Source organism: Rattus rattus, chromosome 2 (genome assembly GCF_011064425.1).
Source record: "Rattus rattus isolate New Zealand chromosome 2, Rrattus_CSIRO_v1, whole genome shotgun sequence".
In the NCBI taxonomy this organism is placed as follows: Eukaryota; Metazoa; Chordata; class Mammalia; order Rodentia; family Muridae; genus Rattus; species Rattus rattus.
The window spans coordinates 34,387,384-34,398,240 of NC_046155.1; positions in this window are offsets into that span (position 1 = coordinate 34,387,384).

Here is a 10,857-nt window from a genome sequence, read left to right on the forward strand (position 1 = left end):
GAGGATGTTTCCCTGAAAACAGACGTGAGGTGTTTGTCTGCAAGCTGCCTGGAGAAAAGGCATGTGATGTTTGCTATAGTGGATGCTTGAGAGAACACATGATGTTTGTAAAGGATATATATATATATATATATATATATATATATATATATATATATATCTCCTAACAGACAGTGCACAGCACTGTGGCATTGGTTCGCCTTGCCTTCTTCTCTGATCAGCATTTGTTGTGACTTCATAGAGAGAAATGCACCAGAGAACTTCTTGTGCTATTCCAATGGCTTCATGCCACTTCTGAAGACTCAGGCTGACTGGCAGAGCCTTGATGTTTCTTCTGGATTGAACTGCTGCTGCTGATATGTGATAACAAAGATTGGAGTAGCCCCAAAGAACTATTTCCAAACAGTTTCACATTCCCTTTTGCCCTTTTAACCTTTCCTTTCCACTACCTCTGGTCGATGGTGGGCTAGAAGGGAGGTTAAAGTGTTCAACAACCCTTATTAAATTGGATTTTGAAAAACCTAAGCCTACAGGGTCTTATCACAATAACCAAGCTGGCCTTGATCTCACTGTGGAGCCTAGGCCTGTTTTGAACTTGCAATCTTCCTGCCTCAACTTCAAGAACAATAGGATTCCAGGACAGAAACACAGGGCAGCTTAATTCTGATCATTTGCAGCCACCTTCCCATTTGTCTTCTAAAGCTTTTTCTTCCTCTCACGGGCTTCTCTTTGATGTCTTGATTACAATTCCACATTTGACTTATATTTCTAATGAATGTGGGTATTCGCAATCAATCTATGGTGTTAAAATTTTGTATTTCCATAAATACCTGTAAACTCAAGTACATAGGGGAGTAAAAGAAAAAGTACATTGAATCATAAAATTAACTCCAGGGTTTACCCAGGAAGGAAAGAGAGAAGGGAAAAGAGAGGCTAGAATAAGCAGGAATAATCCTCATCTGGCATGTTACTGTTATTACAAGACGATTGTGTTACTTTCATAACTAAAATTGAGTGAAAATGAAGAAATGATATTTTGATCACATCAAATTTCTGCTCAGAAAAATAAAACATGATTGGCATTCTCCACCTCCCACACTACCTGGCAGCCAGTGGCTCTCACCTTTATCAATGCCAAAATCTTAAGCATGCTTGTCCTTAGTGTTCCTTCCGCCCATTAATCCAATGACTTTCATGCTGGACCACATATTAGAATCACTTAGTGAGACTGTTAAGTGCTTTAACATTTGACCCCATTCACGGTAAATGCATTGGAACTTCTTGGAGATGGGCCAAAAAGAAAGCAAAAACAAAAACACCAAAACACTGTGTTTTCTTTGCTCATTAACAACTATACCCCAAAAGTCTAGGTAGACTTGACACATGACAGAAGGCATCTGAATAGCCTTGGCTTCCTTACGAAAGTATCTGGGCTGTGAGAAAGCTATTGAGTGTCAAACAGAAAATGATGATTGGACTGAGGCAAGGATTCCATCGGAGTTGCGTTGAATTGAGATGTTGGCCAAGGGGGTCCCATGGAAATCCCCAAAGAACCCAAGCTGATACCAAGACAAAGGTTTGCTTTCTGTAAACTGATGTGGGGGGTGGGAAAGGGAGTGTTGCCAAGAACAACATCAACTCAACTCATTAAACGTGGAGAACTTGATCTGATGTCTACATGAAGCCTTCACCCCTGCGTTCCAATCTCTTTGGTGCAGGAAAGTACTCTACAAACTACTCCTCCCCTCCCCCCCCAAAAAAGTGGACACCAAATCAGACACAGAGCCTTAAATCTGTCCCGCCTGCAAAATATGCTAAGGCAATGATGGTACCGAACTTGTGGGAGTAACCAACCCATGCCTTATTTGATGTAAGGCCCACTCCACGAGAGGGCCTGACACTGCCTGGGTAACAAGGAACCAGAGATTAGATAGCCCAGAGACCCAGGATAAAATGAAAAACCTCAGGAAATCCAGAGGAAGAGAAGGCAGAAAGATTATGAGAGCCAGAGGGGGTGGAACACCGGGAGAAGGCAGCCTCTGAATCAACTAAGCAAGTACATTTGGTCTCACACAGACGGAAGAAGGAAGCGCAGGGCCTATGTGGTTCTGCACCAGGTCCCCTGTGCACTCTCGACTGTGAGGACGAGTGGGTCTCTGACTCTTGTGCCGGCTCTTGAAATTTCCTTCTCCTGTTAGGTTGCTGTGTCCAGCTCTGATATGGAAGTTTTTGCTTCATCTTATTATATTTTATTTCAGCATGTTTGGCTGTTATCTCTGAGAAGCCTGTTCTTTTCTAATGAGAGACAGAAAGAGAGTGGATCTGGAAGGGAGGACAGGTAAGGAGGACAGGGGGGCGTTGAGGAAGGGGAAGACTGCAATGGGGTTACACTGTATGAGAAAATAATCTATTTTCAACTTAAAAAGTGAAAGGAAAATTATGATTGGAAGTTTCCGTGTTTATATGTTTTTAACTTTATTAGTTTGTATGTCTGGTGGGGGTGTCCACAACCCACATGTGGGGAGGTTAGAGGGCAAATCTGGGGAGTTAGTTTTGGATTTCCATCTTCTGTGAGATAGGATTTCTCTTGTGTCTGCCTCTGGGCTGTGTGCAGAGCTTCAAGTGATGATTCACCTGTCCTCATATCTCATCTCTCTGTAGGAGCACTGGGATTGTGGGTGCACTGAAATCAGGCTTTCCCCCCTAATTGTGAGTTCCATGGATCTGAACTCAGATTTTCAGTTTTTTGGCACCGTTATTCACTGAGTTGTATTCCTGGGCCAGAAAAAAATATGATTATTTTTATGATACAGATCTGTGAGCAGAAATGGCACCACATCCTTATAATCCCAGCACTCAGGAGGTGAAGGAAGGAGGCCCTCTAGTTCCAGAATAGCCTGGGCTGCATAGTAAGACACTGTCTCAAAAGCAAAATAAAACAAAGCAAAATAATTACCAAAAAAATAAAAAAGAAAGAGAAAAGGAAGGAAAGAAGGAAGGACAGAAGAGGAGGAAAGAAGGGAAGGAAGGAAGAAATCGAATGTCTAGATGAAATAATTGTTAAGTCCTTTGTATTGCAGGGGATACTTAGTGGGTTCTCATTGTCATGTATGGCAATTTATACAAATACAAATACATCATACATAATCAATACATCATACATAATCAATTAGCCAAGAAACTTCATAGAGATGAAACATGCATTTCTTTTAAGGTTTACTGAGCTCTGCCAGGAAAGCTGGCATATGTCTGTAACCCTGGCACTCCAGAAGCTGAGGCAGGAGGATCATGTATTTGAGGCCAGTCTGGCATTCTACAGCAATGAGATATACATCAGCATGGACTAAAGTGAAGACCTGTTTTAAAACAAAACAAAGCCAGAAGAGATTTCCTGAGTACCTACCATGTAGTTGGATCTGCTAAGTCCCAGAGTTATTAAGTTTTGGCCTAGAAACAGGGTGTTGGAGCTATATAAACACAGGGATGGGTATATAACCATATTTACATAGCATTCATGGAACTTGGGGTTCAATTCCCAATACCACATAAACAAGGTTGTGGTTGGCACATGCCTGTAATCCCAGAATCCTTGCAGGTGGAGGACCAGAAGGCCAAGGTCGTACTTGGTACATACAAATTTGAGATCAGCCTGGGATGCATAAGTCTCTGTCTCAAATAATAAAAATAAATAAATATATAAATAAAATGTAAATGTTTATATATAAGCATGTATATACATATTATTTATATTTGTATTTACATACATATGCATATAAATTTATATTTCATATGTATAAATACATAGAAAATAATGTCTTTATTATGTATATTTATATATACACATATGTATATGTATATATGTATGTATATGTAATGTATATGCGTATATATGATATGTGTATACGTGTATATATGTATACATTTAATTTTTTTAATTACATGCATATGTGTGTCTATGTGATGATATGTGTACGTGAGTGGCCAGAAGAGGCTACCAGATCGCTTAGAGCTGAGTTCCAATTGATTTTGAGCCACCCAACATGAGTGTGTGGAACCAAACTCAGGTCCTCTGGAAGAGCAGTGCACACTCAACCTCTGAGACATTTTTGACAACCCATAAACTTGCATTAATTATAGTATCTTCTGCAATTCTGAATTGTTAAGTATTCTATGTATTTAAACAAAGACTCCATCCAGGTATATAAAAATCTCTCAATGATTTTGATGTCTGAAGTAATAACATCACTTGAAGAAAGAGTTGTTATTCTTTAAATTTACAGTGCTGTTATAAAGACTTTCCCCAAATAGGACTCATTGACCAGAGGTGGTTCTTAGAAAATATGGGAATGCTTTTTTGTTACAGTCTTTACAATTCTCAATACTTTTCACTCTCTTGAAGAAAGTATGGGAAGCAGAACAGAAAAGAGAGAACACTTCTTCCACAAGTTAAGGTTAGTTAGTATTGAGATAAACAGAAGGCAAGACCTGAAGACAATTCTGCTAGTAAGACGACACATGTTTGTGTTTAAGAGATATAAAGTAGTCAAAACAGACAGCCTGATAAAGAGAGAGTTGTTATAATAACAGAAGGAAAGTGTTCTGTTTTCGGTGAGGAAACAACCCGCACCAGGCTTACCCATACAGCGTCAAAAACCCAGAAGCTGAAGCAGGAACATTATCAGTTTGAAGCCAACCCCCCACAAAAAAAAAAAGAAAAGTTTTCTACCCTTAAAACAAAATAAAACTTTATACTTGGGTTACAGATTGGATTTGGAAATAATATGGCTTAAAATATGCTATTAACCAAATTTCATTTTGTCACCTGGTTCAAATATTTCTTGAATATGTACTTAATGGCACTCATATTTTAACCCAGATCACAGGCTCTACTGATGTTATACAAATACCAAAAGTAGTCTTTAAATAGTTATAAAACGATGCTGCTTAGAAGCTTGAGGGACTTCAAGGTAATTTGCCTTATTTGACCCTTTTCTTGGAAGCATGCAGTTTTAGAATGCTGACTCAGAAGTAAGGGCTCCAAACAAGCACATGGCTGGCCCTGAAAGAGAGTAAACTGCCAAGTAGCCTTGGGCTGAAGGTCTGAGGTCAGAATCCACACCTCTCGGGCTCTTCTAGTTCATTGGTTCCTTGTATCATTTACTCTCTTATTCTCTGAAGATTGTGTTGGAACATATTGCTACATTGATAATTCACTTTCCTTCTCGGAAAAGATTAGGAATAAGAGAGACAAATATGTGGAGGGTAACGTATGTGGCCATTTCATCCCTACCATTGCCTATTAAAGACACACATCTTCTACTGTCCCTAAGATCCAATAGTAAGTCTCATATCCAGCTTTGTAGCAGGAAATCTTCTGCATTCTCCATTTCCTATCTGACCCCATCCCCAATGAATCACAAAGATCTTTTCTCCCAACCTTCCACCCCCCAATTCTTCCTATATCCCAGCCTCCAATACCATCAATCATTCCCTATGAACACACCAGCTGAGTACAAGAAACACACAGCTCCCACACTCTCCAAGAATCCAGAAAGGAAACAGAAACCAAGGAACAAAACAACTGCCAACAAAAAAGATCCAGAAGTAAATATATCCAAGAAGAATAGATGCATTTCTGGAATGAAGCCTATTTAATCATGATGGATGATCTTTTTGATGTATTCCTGAATTCAGTGTGCAAGTATTTTACTGACTATTTTTCCATCTATGTTCATAAGGGAAATTGGTCTGTACTTCTCTTTCTTTTTTGTGTCTTTATGTGGTGTGAGTATTGGCAATTATGAAGTCATAAAATGAATTGGAGAATGTTCCTTCTGTTTCTCTTTCATAGAATAATTTGAGGAGCATTTGTGTCAACTCCTCTTTGAAATGAACAAGCTAAGGGCTGAATCAATAAAATAGAAACAGAACAATAAAAGGAATCAATGAAACAGAGAGTTGGTTCTTTAAGAAAAATCATCAAGATAAACAAACCCTTATCTAAACTAACTATGAGGCAGAGAGAAAATATCCAAATTGACAACTCAGAAAGGAAAAGAGGAACATAGCAACAGACACCAAGGAAATCCAGAGAATCATGAGGGTGTACTTTAGAAACCTATACTCCATCAAATTGGAAAATCTAAAAGAAATGGATAGTTTTCTTTATAGGTCCCACTTACTGAAAGTAAATCAACATCAGATAAGTTAAATAGACCTATAACCCCTAGAAGCAATACTTAAAAGTCTTCTCCAAAAGAACCCAGGGCCAAATGGTTCTAGAGCAGAATTCTACCAAATTTTCAAAGAGGAATTTACACAAATGCTCCTCAAACTATTCCATGAAAGAGAAACAGAAGGAACATTCTCCAATTCATTTTATGATGACATAGTTACTCTAATACCCATACCACATAAAGACACAAAGGGTGGGAGGGAGAGAGAGAGAGAGAGAGAGAGAGAGAGAGAGAGAGAGAGAGAGAGAGAGAGAAGTACAGACCAATTTCCTTTATGAACATAGATGGAAAAATAGTCAGTAAAATACTTGCAAACTGAATCCAGGAATACATCAAAAAGACCATCCATTATGATCTAATAGGCTTCATTCCAGAAATGCAGGGATTGGCTCAATAAATGTGATACATGATATAAATAAACTAAAACAAACAAACCAACAAACCTCATTATTATCTCATTGGATGCTGAAAATACCTTTGACAAAATCCAACACCCCTTCATGATAAAAGCCCTCGAGAGATTAGTGGTAAAAAGAGACATACCTAAACATATTTAAAGGCAATATGAAACAAGGATCAACTTAAGTAGAGAAAAAGTCAAAGAAATTCCACTAAAATCGGGAATAAAACAAGGCTGTCCATTCTCTCTATATCTGGTAAATACACTACTAGAAGTCTTGGTTAAAGCAACAATATAACTGAAGGAGATCAGCAGGATACGAAACTGATGCTATAACAGTATACATAAGTGACCCTAGAAATTTCCCCAGAGAACTAGCACAGTTGACAAATGCTTTCAGCAAAGTAGCTGAGAAAGAAATCAGGGAAACAACACCTTTCTCAATAGCCTCTAGTGATATAAAATATCTTGGGTTTACTTTAACCAAGCAAATCAAAAACTTGAATGATAAAATCTTCAAGTCCTTTTTAAAAAAGTAATTGAAAAAGGTATCAGAAGATGGGAAGATCTGCCATGCTCATGGATCTGTAGAATTAACACAATAAGACTAACCATCTTGCCAAAAACAATCTACAGGTTCAATGCAAGTCCTGTCAAAATTCCAACAGGATTCTTTACAAATCTTAAAAGGAAAATTCTCAACTTTACTTGGAAAAACAAAGCAAAACAAACAAACCAAAAAACCCAGAAGGGTTAAAACAATCCTGAAAAATAAAAGAAATACCAGAGGTCTCACCATTTCTGCTTTCGAGTTGTATTCCAGAGCTACAGTCATAAAAACCCCATGGTACTGGCTAAAACAAATTTATTGATCAATGGAATAGAATCAGAGATGCAGACATAAGTCCACATACATATGGGCACCTGATTTTTGATAAAGAAGCCAGAAGTCACACTGGAAAAAAGAAAGCATCTTCAAATTGACCCATACTTATCTCCCTGCACAAAACTCAAGTCCAAGTGTACCAAAGACCTCAGTATAAAAGCAGATACACTGAACCTGATAGAAGAGAAAATGGAGAATAGCCTTGAACTCATTGCCAAAGAACATTTTCTGAAGAGAACACCATGAACACAATCAATAAGGTCAACAATTATTAAATTAAATGGGACTTCATGAAACTAAAACACTTCTGTAAGGCAAGGGACTCTGTCAATCAAGATACAGCCTATAGAACAGGCAAAGACTTTTACAAACTCCACATCCAATAGAGGACTAATATCCAAAATATTGGAACTCAGAAAATTAGACATCAAAAGCCAAATAATCTGATTAAAAGTGGGGTACAGATCTAAACAAAAAAATTCTCAATAAACAAATCTTAAATAGCTTAGAAGTACTCAAAGAAATGTTCAACATCTTAGCTATCAGGGAAGTGCAAATCAAAATTACTCTAAGAATTCATCATACACCTGTCAGAATAGCTAAGACATTAACACAAGTGACAGTTCATGCTGACAATGATGTGGAAAAGGGGGGAAACAGTGCTCCATTGCTGAATGAAGTGCAAACTTGTACAGCCACTTTGGAAGTCAATACAGCAATTCCTCAGACGGTTGGGAATTGATTTACTTCAAGATCCAGCTATACAACTCCTAGGCATATGCTCAAAGCACGTGTTATTTTACCACGAGGACACTTGCTCCACTTGTTCACTATGGTTTTATTCATAATAGGCAGAAACTGGAAACGACAGATTTTCTTCACTAGAAGAATGAATAAAGACCAGGTTTCAGGACTACTTTGTGCTCTATTGAGTTGTTGGCCAACAGGGTCCCTTGGAAATTCCTGAACAACTCAGGTTGTTGTCAAGGCAAAGCTTTGCACTCCACAAACCAACAGTGTGGCCCCATTTGCTAACAATGCCCACACAACTCATTGAACATGAAGAAGAGCTGATACCTGCATGGAGTGCTCACCCCTATATTCTAGTGTCTCCGGTGTAGGAAGGTACTCTAGAGGCTACTGAAAGAGAAACATGGACACCAGCTCTGCCACAAAACTTTTGACCTACAATCTCTCCTGCCTTCAAAATATGCTAGTACAATGATGGCAGAGAATTTGTAGGAGCACTAGTGTCTGATTTGACTTAAGGCACACTCCACAAGAGAGAACCCATACCTAGTATTAAAAAAGTCTAACAATATTCTGCTATACTCATAGTTCCTTATCCAGTCATCATCAGAAAAGCTGTAGATGGGAACACATGAAGAGATCGACAGCTAGACATTACCTGAGGAGAGAGTCTAAATGGGGGGACTCCATTAAATTCCTCCCCTCAGATCTCAAAGAACCAAGAAGAGACAGAAAGATTGTAAGAGCCAGAGAGGATAGAGGATACCAGGAGAACATGGCTATCTGAATAAACTAAGCAAAGCACATGTGAGTTCACAGAGATGGAAGCAACAAGCACAGGGCCTACGTGGATCAGCACCAGGTCCTTCTCATGCATACTGTAGTCTGTAGCTTAGTGTTTTTATGGGACTCCTGACTACGAGAACAAGTGGGTCTCTGACTCCTGTTCCTGCTCTTGGGACTCTTGTCTTCCTGTTAGATTGCTGTCAGTATTACAGTTTCTGCTTCATCTTATTATATTTCATTTTGTTGTACTTGATAGTTATTTCTTTAAAGCCTGCTCCTTTCTGATGAGAGCCAGAGAAGGAGTAGATCTGAAAAGGTAGGGAGGTGGGAGAAACTTGGAGGAGTAGAGGGAGGGGGAACTAGAATTGTGATATATTATATGCTAGAAGAATCTATTTTCAATAAAATATAAAATAAAATTTTCAATAAAATATAAAAACTTAATAAAGACCCTCAAGCCTGCCTGCCTTCCTTTCCTCCGTGATTTTCTTTCTTTTTTGATATATTTGAAGCAAGATCTTACTCTAGTCCTAGAGCCTAGAACTTTATGTAGATGAGGCTACGTTTAATTTTTTAGGTTTTTTTTTCCATGTCTTTATGGCCTCATTACATGTATGGGAGTCAGTGAGAGTGAGGGTGGGGAGCTTTAATTGTGGATAAAGGAAATGACTCTAGGGGAAAATATTTTGCAATTAACTAGTAAAAGCTAAGGACAATATGTTTGTTTGATTTTCTTTGGTTTATTGTTTGATTTATTTATGTATTATTTATTTATTTGTTTATTTATTTATTTATGTTTGTGTGTGGGTGTTTTGCCAGCATATATTTCTGTGTACCATGTGTGTGCCTTGTGCCTGAGTAGCTCAGAAGAGGTTTCCATTTTTCAGAAAATGGAGTTACAAATGGTAGACTGCCATGTGGGTACTGGAGATCAGACTGTTGAGGTCCTCTGGGAGATAGCCAGTGCCCTTAACTGTTGAACTATCTCCCTAAACCCCTGATGTATTTATTTTTAAAGTCTTACCCTAGTGTGGTTCAGGTTTTTTTTCAAGGTAACATGTTTTTAGGAGGTACCTGCAATGCTTTGATGGAATTTTGTAAAAATCATCTAGATATGTAAATGAATCTGTGACATTCAGTCACCTGGGGGAGGTTTGACATGCCAGAGCCTGGAAATTTAAGGACTTCCACCCTCTCTATTATGCATGGAGAATACTACTTAGTTTTTGAAATATGTCATGATTTTTTAAGTGAATTCTATGATTGAATTTTGGGGAGAACATAAAGACATCTAGAGGTAACCAGGAGGAGTCTGGGTTGTCAAACTTGGGAACTTAATACAGAGTCTGGCTCCTAACAGACAGGTATAAATACTTGTTGAGTTTCTCAGTCCTTTCATGGAACGCAGGTCAACAGACAAGGGGTCTATCTTAACTCCTGTCAGAGACCTTTAGAAACATGATCTGCAGCTGTTAGAAAGCTGAGGGTTTGTTGCAGATTTTTGTTTCTATTGTTAGAGAGAATATGGAGACCCCTAAGTGAAAAGGATTGCATGATTCGAGACATGCCCCCGGTTTTACCGTAACCTCAAATAATCATAAGAAAACACTGCCAATGTGGTTTAGCATAACAGTCTATTTGCAAGAAAATAAATCCTAAAATTACTTTGCAAATTGTCCTTCAAGTTTTTAATGTGTCCGAAGAGCACTCCCATGATGCAAAGTGTTTATCTCTCCTGTCTCTGGAGATGGCAGCTGCAGCAGGGCAGGCTGATCTGGTGCGGCAGTCTTCTGTCGCTT